Genomic DNA, 13,703 nt, shown 5'->3' on the forward strand with positions numbered 1-13,703 from the left:
GCGTCTCTGTGTGGGTAAGTGCCAATTAGCAAACCTAGATGATCTAGTCATATGGACCAAATCCCCACCCCCCTCCCCCGCCATAACACCATTCAGTGCCTTTCATCTGAACACCCAGAATTTCAACAGTCCTACCTTTTCTTTCAGTGAAGATGAACTCAGGTCAGACTGAGGTCTCTCCTCTGTTGCAGCAGTTATGACTGAATGAAATCTGACTTTACCACCTTTAACAGGTATCTGACTTTGCTTCTTTTGATGCTACTGATTGTTTATGGTGTGAAAGTTTCAGAATTCACCAATCCTGATCTATACTATTGGATACTCTGTGAGTCTATCTAACAGGATTCTTGTTCTCCTGATAGTTCTTATCTCCACTAATCACTTGATTTCTAGTGGTTTTTTACCTGCTGGATCCTCTAATTTCTTAGCCTTCCTGGTCTTGAAAGATGACCGTTGCTTTTTTCTTTTTTTTTTTTAAGTTTATTTATTTTGAGAGAGACAGAGACAGCATGAGCGGGGAGGGGCAGAGAGAGAGGGAGAGAGAGAATCCCAAGCAGGCCCCACACTGCCATTGCAGAGCCTGATGTGCAGCTCAAACTCAAGAACTGTGAAGACATGACCTGAGCTGAAATCAAGAGTCAAATGCTTAATCCTCTGAGCCACCCAGGCACCCTGATATATTTTACTCTATTTCTTCTCAAGGTCTGGCAATGCATAAGTTGTGTGTAGAACCATTTAAACAGACAACAGGGGACACCTAAGATACCAAAATAGGTAAGAATTCATCTCTAATTCTTATGCCTAAAAGGATAAGAATAAAATGATATAGTTACATCCTATAAAAAAGGAACACTTCTTTAATGAATACATTAGTCTTTCATTTATATCCATCCTTATCACATTCAAATTTTAAAAATTTATAGTATTTATCTTCCAGAGAATATTTTTCATCCCTGTTTATTTCTATTGGTTCTTGAAAATTTTTAAAATGGAGAGGTTATGAGTGTGAAATGAAGCGGAAACTGTGAGGAAATAGGTTGTTCAATCTTGTCCCCAGCTTCAGCTGATTGTCTAGGAATCCACCTTATAGCATGGCAATGCTGGGATTTTCTCTGCTTTAAACCTTTAACACCTTTTAAGTGTCTCCTGCCTAAAGGAAACAAATATCTCTTGACTTAACCAGGATAATGATCCAAATCTCTCAAATTTAAACTAGTTCTCATTTTGAATTTATAGGAGGCAAGGAGGCAACAACAGAATGCTTGTATTGCCAACATCATGTTTTTATTACTCATCACTTAAAAAGAGTATTGAGGAAGCATTATTTATGAAGTCAGTGATATGCTATGTGTTTAAAAGGACATATAATTAGCTGTGGAATAATGGTATGGATTTTAGAGGTCATAGAGGTTAATCCAAAATCTCTTGCCTTTCCCTTTCTCTCTTAGTCTCATCCATATTTGACTAATTGACAACAATTTTTTGAGAAGATACTCGGTCCCTATAATGGGCTAAACAGTAATAAGAGATCCAAACTGTCATACCATTACTGTAAAACAAGACCCCCAACAATGAGGTATTTAAAACCTAGATGATAAGATAAAACTTGCATGTGTAAAGCAATTAGCAAATAAAGCAGTGTATACTAAGTGAAAATTGTATGCAACGTTTTATACTCCAATTTTAAGTGTGTGGAAGTGAGATATCCTGGCTCCTGTAGATGTGGGAAAAGAAAAATATGAGAAATAGAACACATGTCCCTTAGTTAAAGGAGCTCAGAATTTAATTAGAGAAAGAAAAAGATAGTATATATACAGCCAGCATTTGTCAAGTAAATCATGAAATTTCTCAGGTCCCAACAGCTTTATGTGGAAATTCTGTACAATAGAGATATATATTTAAAACTGTTTTACATGCCTGATAACAATAAAAGTTATGTATTTAACACTGTTTTAAATGCCTGATAAGTCTACATTGGTTGTTTACAACAAATGAAATTCTAGAGAAGAATCAACCCAACACCTTACCGGCTGGTGGGGGATTATTCTGCCTCAGGCCACTTGCTCTTTCCTAGACCTGTCCTACATAGATGATCCTTATACGAGTGCATCTAAAACAAGACATGATATCTGAGACTGACTTCTCTTTTGGTAACCTAAGCCTGTTTAGAGAAAGATGATTAAATAATTTGCAATCCCACAATAATGATCAGTGTGAAACCAGTAAGAATGGACTCAAGAGGTAAACGCCTTAGATTCTAGAAATTCTACCACTTGATGAGTCTACAATTCTTTAGACAAGGATAAGTGGATATCTCAACCAAAACTACCACTAAGACAAAATTTCTCATATATGACAGAAATTCTTTCTATTATTAAAGGAATAAAAATCCTACTCTTTCAAATTTTTAATTCACATGATTTTAATTACCCAAATGCAAAGTGAATATATAAATGTCTGCTATAATTAAAGGAAAGAACCTTAATCTTGCCAGTTTTTAATTCACTTGATTCTAATTACCAAAATGCAAGCAAATATATGTTTTAACTACCTTAAAAGGTTAAAGGGGGACTTAAAATTATAACTTTAAATGAGACATGAAAAAATGGATTTTAATTTCACTTGCCAAAAAGAACACAATCTTTCAGTTGATTGTGGATGGGAACTCTCAAAGGCAACAAACTTTTGGTTCTTTTTATCATTAATGATAATTTTAATAGCAAATCACAGTGGGAACCAGAATGTCAACTCCAAATGATTAAGAACAACAAAAAGATGAACTACTCACAGCTGGGTTAAAAATTCCCACTTAGGGGTGCCTGGGTGTCTCAGTAGGTTAAGAGTCCAACTCTGTCTCAGGTCATGATCTCCCGGTTCATGGGTTTGAGCCCTCCATCACACTCTGTGCTGACAGCTCAGAACTTGGAGCCTGCTTCAGATTCTGTATCTCCCTTTCTCTCTACCCCTCCCCTGCTCATGCTCTGTCTCTCAAAAATAAATGCTAAAAAAAATTTTTTTTTAATTCTCACATAACAAAGCTCTGTCAACAACACTCTTCAGGTGTTGCAAGAACACAATAATGCTTTTGATGTTTATGTGTTTCTGTTAGTGCAGAATGGTGATTTAGGAGCAATTCAGTCACACTGGCCAGCTAACCCAGGAAGATGTATTGACAGGGAGGGTTGTAGGGTGGGGGGAAGAACTCCATCTGATTCTTGAAAGAACCAAAAAGGGAAATACCACATGCATGTCTACCCGTGTCACTACATGGTGCCCATTTGTTTGGTCCCATTTGTTTGGTCAGTTTCTTCACCCTGTTTTGTTTTTGTCCTAAGACCATTACCACTCCTCTCTTCTTGACTTCTAGGCAAAGCTGTGCTTTCCAGGAAGGGCCTGTGCTGTGTTGACATACTTTATACTGTTGTTTACATTGTTGTTCAGGTGACTGTTTAATACACAATATGAAGTGTCACAACATGGTTCGTTCTTCACATTCAACTTCCCATTTAACCATTTGACCATTTCAAAGATATAGAAAATCTCTGCCTTTCACTCTCCTGGCTAGAAGTTAAACAAAATGGAACATAAAACCTAAGCTGTAAAATATTAAATTGATTTTTATTCGATGTCCAAGCCCTCCCTTTTTAAATAAATATTCAGAATTCTAAATATTTAGTGCCTTTGAAAAGTGTTTTGTACTCTTGAACTCAACTGTGTACCAATCCTACATTTGCCATCGATTATCATCAAGATACCTGAGCTGATGGGCTAAGGACAGTAACAGCCTCTGGGATTTTTCAGAGAAAGATTTCATGAGGAATCAAGAATTATGTTTCTCCCTTTTCACTACTCATCGTTTAGAGCTATTTCCACCTCTGTCATGGTTATGAAAACACAGAGATCAACTTTCTCAACTTTTGCATCACTAAAAAATCCACCTCCATTTACCTTTTTTCTACTCTCTTTCCTATTTTTCATCTTTATCTAAAATGGAGACTAGAAACAGCATTTAATCATGGGGAGAGTAATCATGGAGAATCCACAAGTCATGAAATGAAATCAGATAAGTTAAGGATAAGTTTCCATTAATTTTTCAAGTGTTCTGACAGTGTCTAAAAACCCCCTTAAAATCCCAACAAAATTATTTTCCAAATTCTACATCCTCCTCTGGGTGAATTTTCCTTTCCTTTGCATCAGCATTCAGAATACATTTTAAAGTTCTCATTCAATTTCACTTTTTTTTTTTCTTTTATTTAATTACTAGAATTACAAGAGTTCTATTTTCTACACATTTCTCATGGCAAACGTACACTATTTCAGATACATTAAGGCTAAATAGTCTTTTGTGGACAAGCCTCAGGGGAAACATAACTGCCATTTGTAACTGTTTCTGCAGGGAAATGAATTCTGAGTTCCAAACAACTGATTTACAAATGAACATTTGGAAAGCTACCCATTTGTAAGTGGAAGACTTCTTTCATCCTGTATTTTCTGCATTCTAAGCGGGTAAGCTTGACAAGGTCATCCAATAGAATGATCTTAGGACAAGTTTTTCTAGATGAACAAGATGTGGTCAGCACCTTCAGTTAGCTGGTGCCCGGACAATGTTACACCCTGGGGACCTAAGAACCTCTCATTACTTCTTTGGAACTCTAACTCCCTCAAAAGGGCAGACCTCAACAGTGTGGTATCAAAGCCGTCATGGCCACAGGTCTTAGACTTTACAAAAGTAAATTAGTTTTCTATTTTTTATCTACAAATTGACAAAAAAAAAACCCTGATGGAGTATTGTAACAATCAGAGGAGTATGTATGGAGGTCCTAACAGCACCCTAAATTTAAAATAAATGGCTAACAAATGGAGGTATTATTAATGATTCAAAGTATTGATCGGCATCAGAAAGACTCAGGAAGAAAATCAAATTGATTCACCAAAAGAACAAGTATTGAGCTGTTATTATGTAGACAGCACTGTGAGAGCTTCACTGGGGATACACAGGCTGGCAGACAGGGTGGTGTAGACTAACGATTCTAAGTCCCAGATGGCAAACAAACAATATGAGCCAACTATGACCTGCAGACACACGTTTGTTTGTTCCTCACAATGTTTGAAAATTTGAATTCAAATCAATATTTACAAACAGAAAATTTGCATGAAAAATTTACATGAAATTTCCAGATTTTCTTGAAAGATATGCACTCCCATTTCTGCCTGTCAATAATCAGGTGGAGTTGAAAAGCAGTTGTATGTAGGCTATGGGGTGTCCATCTCATCACCTTCCTCACCTAGCTACTTCCATGAATTACTCACTGGCCTCACTAAGTAACCGAGTTTGCAACCCTTGTTGTGCATAATGTATTTAAAAAGGTATCTCTAGGGGCACCTGGGTGGCTCAGTCAGTTGGGCATCAGACTCTTGATTTTGGCTCATGTCTCGATCTCATGGTTTGTGAGGTCAAACTCCATGTCAGACTCTGCAATGGCAGCGGGGAGCCCGCTTGGGATTCTTTCCCTCTCTCTGCTCCTCTGTCGCACATGTGCACATGCACTTGCTCTCGCTCTGTCTCTCAAAATAAATAAAATTTAAAAAGATATCTGTTAAAGAATATTTTACCACTTACTACCTTCGTAAGAAAGTTTAAAATTATCTATTTATTTTAGAAAGTCAAAATGTATCTATATCATAAAAGTCAACAATTAGATGATGGGCACCTATCCATGTGGAACTCTAAACCAGGCAGTTAAAGGGTTGTTCTTCAAAATGGTTAAACAACTGTTTAAACTCTCTATTTCAATAGTAATAATAACAATAATAATAATAATAATAATAATTCACATTTGCAAGTACTTAGGGCCAACATCTGTTCTAAGCTTTTACCTACATTAATTTATTTAACCCTCACAATTACTTTCTGAGATAGGTACTAGGTTTTTTTTTTTTTCCTATTTAGCACAAAAGGAAACTGAAGTAATACCCCAAGATATTAAATGATCTGCCTAAGGTAACACAGTTGGCAAATGATAGAGCCAGAACTCAAACCAGGAAATCTGGTCCGAGGACTAACGCTCATAACTATCATGAAATACAGAACTTTGATGTGCTCCATTCTTTGCCTGATAATTTGATATACTACCATTATAATGTGCTTAAATTTACATATTTTATACACACACAATGTATATACATACATACATACACACACACTACATACACATATAAATGCATGGTTATGCTATTATTTTCTATTGATAAAATACATATAGCCAGTATCAGACTGCTTTAGTGATTGTGGCTTTATAGAATGTTTTGATACATTTTTTTGGCTAATCCCAAACATTTTCTTCTCCAAATAAATTATAGAACAAATTTGTCAGAGCAAAAGAAAATAAAATCATACTGGGATTTTAATTGGCATTATATTAAATTTATAATTAATTTTGAGACAATTATATCTTAATAATACTGTCTTTCTATCAAATCACAGGGTAGGCTGATTGAAAGATCTTTACGCAATTGAACTGACAGGGTTTGGTGAAAAATTGGAAATGAGGGACAGAGAAAGGAGAGCTTGCAGCTGTGTTTCTTTTTAACAAATACTCCACTGATCTGTTCATGAACTGTGATGTAGATATTAGGAAGCACTGGAATAGGGAAATCATCTTCATTGGGAGCCATTTGCAGTGTAGAATGGAATAGAAAAGCACCTCAAAGTGGCATACCCTGCACTCTAATAGAAATGGTGGGTGAAAGCTAGCAGTAGAGTAAGGAATTCTACCAGAGAAAATCAAGACAGGCTGAAAGAAAACGTGGAACACCGGACAGCAACATTGTGAACTACCATTTACTGAGTGCTTGCTCTGCGCCAGGTCCTGCACTAACATACAAGTGACCCTTGAGCAACATTGAGGTTAAGGGTGTCAACCTCCACATAGTCAAAAATCCATATATAACTTTTGACTTTCAAAAACTTAACTACTAAGAGCCTACTGTTGAACAGAGAGCTTACTGAAAACAAATGGTAGATTAACACAAATTTTACATGTTGTCAGTATTATATACTGCTTTTTTACCATGAGCTATGGAAAAGAAAATGTTACTGAGGAAATCATAAGAAAGAAAAAAATACACTTACAGTACTGTACTGTAAGAAAATCCACGTAGAAGTAGACCCACAAAGTTCACACCCATACTGTTTAAGGGTCAAATGTATAGTCATCTAATAGCATCTAAAAACAGGTGAGTGATACTGTCCTCATTTAACAGATGAGAAGCCAAGTTCAGAAAAATTAAATAATTTCCTCACTTTCACATAACAAGAAAATGTTAAGAGTAGAATTTGAGCAAAGGTCCCTCAATGCAATGTCTATGCTTGTTGTAGGAATGTAACAGGTTTCTTCCATTCCCACGCCTTAGTCCCTGGTTTGTCAATGATGAGAGATGTCCTGTGTGGCAGCTCTTACAGACACAGCTGTCATTATATGCAAAATGGGAAACACTAAGATTACCAGTTGTACCACTCCATAAAGAGCAGTTCTCTTGAATACAATAGGCAATTATGCAGAATAACAAAAATTAATGTAATTTATTCTAAAAACACTTTGAGCAGTTCCATTAGTAGAGGATATAGTTATGAATAAAAATAAAATTGAAGGGGCGCCTGGGTGGCTCAGTCGGTTAAGCGTCCGACTTCAGCTCAGGTCATGATCTCACGGTCTGTGGGTTCGAGCCCCGCATCGGGCTCTGGGCTGATGGCTCAGAGCCTGGAGCCTGCTTCCGATTCTGTGTCTCCTTCTCTCTCTGCCCCTCCCCCATTCATGCTCTGTCTCTCCCTGTCTCAAAAATAAATTAAAAAAATAAATAAATAAAATAAAATAAAAATAAAATTGAAAACAAACTTTTGCTCTGAGAAGGAGCCAAGAAAAAGAAAAGACAAGCCACAGAATGGAATATTTACCCATAACATATCTAATAAAGGTTTGTATCTAAAATATTCATAAAAATATTTATTAAATCTCACCAAGAAAACAACCCAATTAAAAATAGGTAAAATAACTGAACAGACACCTCACCAAAGAAGATAGACAGATAACATATAAGTATATGAAAAAAATGTTCAATATCATTTATCAGGCAATTGCACATTAAAGAAACAAGATATGCCTACATGCATATTAGAATGACTAAAATCTAAAACAAACAAACAAAAAAGTGTCAATGCCGGTACTGCTGGTAAAGCATTCTCATTAAGTGCTACTCAAAATTCCAAAAATGGTATAGGAACTTTGGGAGACAGTTTTTCAGTTTCTTATAAAGCTAGATATAGACTTACTGTATGTCCTACCAGATCCATTCCTAGGAATTTTCCCAAGTAATTTCAATTTATGTCCCCTTAAGAACTGTCATGTGAATGTTTATAGCAGTTTTATTCAAAATCACCAAGATGCTCTCCAAAAGGTAAAGGGATAAACACACTGTGACATATCCACAGTGAATGTTATTCAGCAATAAATGGAATAAACTAGTAATGCATCCCACAACATGGATGGATTTTAAGTGCATATTACAAAGTAAAAGAAGCCTATCTGAAAAGACTATGTTCTAGAAAAGGCAAAAATATAGATAAAAACTGATCTGTGACTGCAAGGCATTGGAGAGGAAGACCAGTGACTAGGTGACAGGGAATTTTTAAGGGTGGTGAAAATATTCTGTGTGGTTCCCAAGATGGAATGTGTATCATGACAAAAGAGTCTAAAAGTATTATAAAAATATAACCTCACAGAAGAGAATGGGTTTAAAAGGTAGTGACTTAAGTAACTTTGGAAATGACTAGGAAGTATAAAACTAGAGATAAAAGCAACCATATATATACTACACTTTAATTGGTAGAGTATTCTAATTGACAAGAACATTTTTCAGAAGCATGCAAGGTAAAAATTCTGAAACCGCTGTACATGTAAACCTGGACTCAAAAAGTAAGTAAATGGATGACCAAGTGCAGAACTCAGGTTTTTCAATGTTGGAGTGAAAGATTATGGACAAGGAAAAAGGCTACAATAATCTATGCGGTATAGTATTAGGATTGGAAACATCAGTATAAATTCAAGTTTAATACAGATGCTTAGGGGCGCCTGGGTGGCTTAGTCAGTTAAGCATCCCACTTCAGCTCAGGTCATGATCTCACACTCTGTGAGTCTGAGCCCCGCGTCAGGCTCTGTGCTGACAGCTCAGAGCCTGGAGCCTGCTTCAGATTCTGTGTATCCCTCTCTCTCTGCCCCTCTCTTGCTCATGCTCTGTCTCTCTCTGTCTCAAAAATAAATAAAAACATTAAAAAAATACAGATGCATATAAGCAGAGAAGGAATTAGGACACACATGAGTATATACTACACACACACACACACACACACACACACACACACACACACACCAATGTATATGAGTATATATACTATATACGCATGTGTATCCTAACTCCATCTGCCTAGCAGCAGAAACACCCCAGTAACAACGAGCACGCTTGGCACCTAGATCTTGATTTTTTATACCATTCTCCAGTAAAAGGAACCAGGGCTCCTTGGAGAAATGGAAAGCTGGGGCCAGGGCAGGGAATAAACAAGATAAGCCTGAAGCACCTTGCCTTGTCACAAAGTAAGAAAATGCTAAAGGAGCAAAAATGATAGGAGTATGTCAAAGGGACACAGGAGCTGACATGAAAGATGTCCCACTGTCAAAAACTAGAACAATTTGAGTCACAAAATCAGTTTTACTAGATTACAATCCAATGTATAAATCTTCAAGAGTGCATACAAATAGAGATAAATGATTGAATAAATATGTAAACAAAGGAAAAGAGACAAATCTCTGGAAAGAAGAAATTCACATAATTTATACGGATATTTCCCCCTCAAAGAGATGGAACACAACTGCCCTTTCCTTTTTGTTTTAAGTTTATTTATTTATTTTGAGATAGACAGAGACAGAGCGAGTGGGGGAGGGCAGAGAGAGGGAGAGAAAATCCCAAGCACGCTCCACACTGTCAACCCAGAGCCCTATGTGGGGCTTGAACTCACCAGCCATGAGATCATGATCTGAGCTGAAACCAAGAGTTGGACGCTTAGCCACCTGAGCCACCCAGGAGCCCCACAACACCCATTTCTTAAATCTAGGCTGTGCTTGGGGTGCCCAGGTGGCTCAGTTGGTTAAGTGTCCGACTTCAGCTCAGGTCATGATCTCCCAGTTCATGAGTTTGAGCCCCGTGTGGGGCTCTGTGCTGACAGCTCGAAGCCTGAAGCCTGCTTCAGATTCTGTGTCTCCCTCTCTCTGTCCCTCTCCCACTCACACTCTGTCTGTCTCTCTCTCTCTCAAAAATAAACAAACATTAAAATAATAAATAAATAAATCTAGGCTGTGCTTAGTTACTTTGTGCCAAGAGTAAGACCTTGGAAGGGGATGGGTGGAGGGGAGAATTTTTCCATGAAGAAAACTGAAGCACTACCTTTGCCAGGTAATCAAAATTAACATCATCAGTAATAAGACATGTTGATAGCATATGCCTTTGGTATAATATCAATTATACCAAATTGATATTGAATATAATTGATTCAATTGATATTGAATATAATATCAATTGAATACCAAATCACTCCTGAGATTTTCTTCCCCAAATCCACAACTTCTATGAAAAAGACATTGGACAAACCCAACTTGACATTCTAGAAAATAACAGATTTCTCAAAATGCCAAAGTCATCAAAACCAAGAAAAGTCATCAGAGACCAGAGAAGACATGTGACTAAATTCTGATCATGTGCTATCATTAGTGGGATCCTGGAACAGAAAATTAGGGGAAAAAACTAATGAAATTGGATGAAGTATGAAATTTAGTTAATAAAACATATCAGTGTTGGTTCTGTGGTTGTGATAAAGGTACCAAATGTAAAATGTTAACAATGGGGGAAACTGAATAAAGGGAGCTCTCTGTACTATCTTTGCAACTTGTCTGTAAATATGAAAGTGTTCTAAAATAAAAATGTGTTTTTAAAAAAAGAAAATTACCTTGTAGTACATGATAATGTTGTGTTCTAGCAAAGCTCCACATGTATTTGCTTTGATCATTCTGCTCCTGCCTTTATTCTGACATCGGTGCAATCTGTTGCCATTATTTCTCAACTGTGCTGCATCTGGATGAATCCCACAGTTCCTCTCCCTTTCCATTCATGAGGAGGACCCCTGTGTCTTAGATGGTCCAAGTCTCATTATCTCCTAACCAGCTCCTCCAGCTTCGACGCACAGCTCCCATCTCTCTCCCTCTTTCTTCCCTCTTTCCATTCTTGATCTAAATGCTAAAGCTATCTTCTCTCATATTCAGTATATCCTGGGTACTGTTTCTAATCCTCTAATTTAGAGATGATGAAACTGAGTCCTGGAGTGTTTCAATAACTTGCCCAAGGCTAAGTGGCTTATAAGTGCAGGTATCTGACCCAATTAAAAAGCTACCATTTGTCACCCCATGCACAGGTCCCATGTCAGCAAGATGCTGTGTGTCTTTCTTAAAGCATTTTAGATTCACTTGCTTCAAGCATGTAATGTAACATGATAAAAACTTTGAAAAGGAACCTAATCATTATTGGCAGTGAGGGACCGTATGGGAGAGGGAGTGGGTAGGGGAGGCAAGTAATTAAATCCAAAGTAAAGGCAACCTTGAGAAAATGCAACCATAATAAAGAAAATTGCTCTCTCCTGGTGGCCCAAAGGGAGAAGAAAAGAGTAAGCCTGGCATTTCTAGTCATCCTCGCCTCCCACATAGAGCATTATTTATGCTCTGCTCACTCAGAAACCCTACGGGCACTGTAGGTGCTTGCAGCCAGGGGTTCTCCTAAAAGAGGGAGCACTTCAGGTTTGTTAAGAGTCCTCCATTTACAGGATGTGCCAATCTGGGGGGAAAGAACATACCTCCCAACTTCACCAGAGCTCACCTGCTGAAAATCTTAAACCCAAATGCTAACTAAGAACCAATTCAGATGAAGCTTTAAATTGATGCATTTAAAGACACTGAATAAACTCTTTATGTTACAATCTGGCATGAGCTTTTAATATTAACCACTACATTTTTTATAGACTGTATTTGTTGCCAAACGCTAAAACAAACATTAAGATGCTTGTGCGTCGACGGGTACTATGAATGCTTCCAAAACAGTGGTATAAAAAGCCACATAAAACACACCATAATCATGGAAATCATCTGCATTAAACTCACATTTGCCATAAAAGTGGCAGTTATTTTTCATCTACAAACAATTATATCTCAATTACTTACTCTCTGTTAGGGAACATTTCATAAAAAACTCTCATTTAATTGATGTAAGGATGTATTTTGTTTGGGGAGAAACATAATCTCTAATTTAGATTAATTAAAGGAATAGACACTCCAAATTATTAAAAGGTTGATGTCTACTAAAATACGAAACAGTGTTAGTTCCATGTACAAAAAGTAACACAAACCAAACCATAAAACCTACCATAGAAGGACCCAAAAGAGAATTAGTTTTTAATGAATAGACAAGAATACTCAGAGCTTTATATTTTCCATAAAATAAAGAGCTTGAAAAAGTTTGTTACACAAATAGTTTAAATGTACACTCTGTGTTATCCTGTACAAACTTTGAATTGGCTCAGCAGTACCTTTCTTTTTAACTATGCAATTATAATGGGCCCATCTAAACCATTATACTCAGAATTACTGCAGTTCAGAGTAATGAGGGTTTTTTTTTTTAGTAGGAAGTGTACAGCTTAATTAAATTTAGATATATAAAGTAATATTAAATTATACACAAAATGTCTATAGGTTGTACAACATCAGTAGTATCTCAAAATATAAGAAAGGACTGAGGTTGACTACCATTGAACTTTTTGTTTGTATGTTTTCAAAAGGGTTGGGGGTGCCTGGAAGGTTCAGTGTGTTAAGCGTCCGACTTCAGCTCAGGTCATGATCTCATGGCTCAGCTGGTGCCATCAGACTCTGTGCTGACATTGCAAAGCCATGAGCCTGTTTCAGATTCTGTGTCTCCCTCCCTGTCTTCCCCTCCCCTGCTCTCACATTCTCTCTCTCTCTCTCTCAAAATTAAATAAACATTTTTAAAAAAATTTTTAACAAGAGTTCAAAAAAATCAGCAGCAACAAAAATTTCAGTGCAACCATGTACTCTTAAAATTAACAAAAAAAAATATAAAAAGAATCATTTCAAATGTATTTGATTGCAATGGAATGATTTTCAGAAAATAAGATACTCTGTTTTCATATCCAGCCCTATTATCATCCTATCATATTGCTACTTATCATTAGCGGGAAGGAATCAGAGACATTTTCCTTGGTTTAACACATCTTGGTAGATGGTTTGTAAGAGGATTTCAGGAGACTGAATGGCCTCTATCCATTGTACTTTAAGCCCACCAAAGAATAACCTGTCACTACACAGGCCATGACAGCCAAGCAGTTTTCTCAGGAATGAATGGGAGGGGTGAACCATGATAACAGTAGGATGTAATTCTCCTTACTGTAAGTCAAAATCAGAAGAAGGAGAAGAAAAAGGAGAAGAAGGAGGAAGAGAAGGAGGAGGAGGACCCTGAAGGAGGAGGAAGGGGTAAGGGGGAGGAGAAGGAAAGGGAGGGGGAGGGAGGGGGAGAGGGAAGGGGGAAGGGAAGAAGTA

This window comes from Panthera leo, chromosome C1 (genome assembly GCF_018350215.1).
Source record: "Panthera leo isolate Ple1 chromosome C1, P.leo_Ple1_pat1.1, whole genome shotgun sequence".
NCBI classification, from domain to species: domain Eukaryota; kingdom Metazoa; phylum Chordata; class Mammalia; order Carnivora; family Felidae; genus Panthera; species Panthera leo.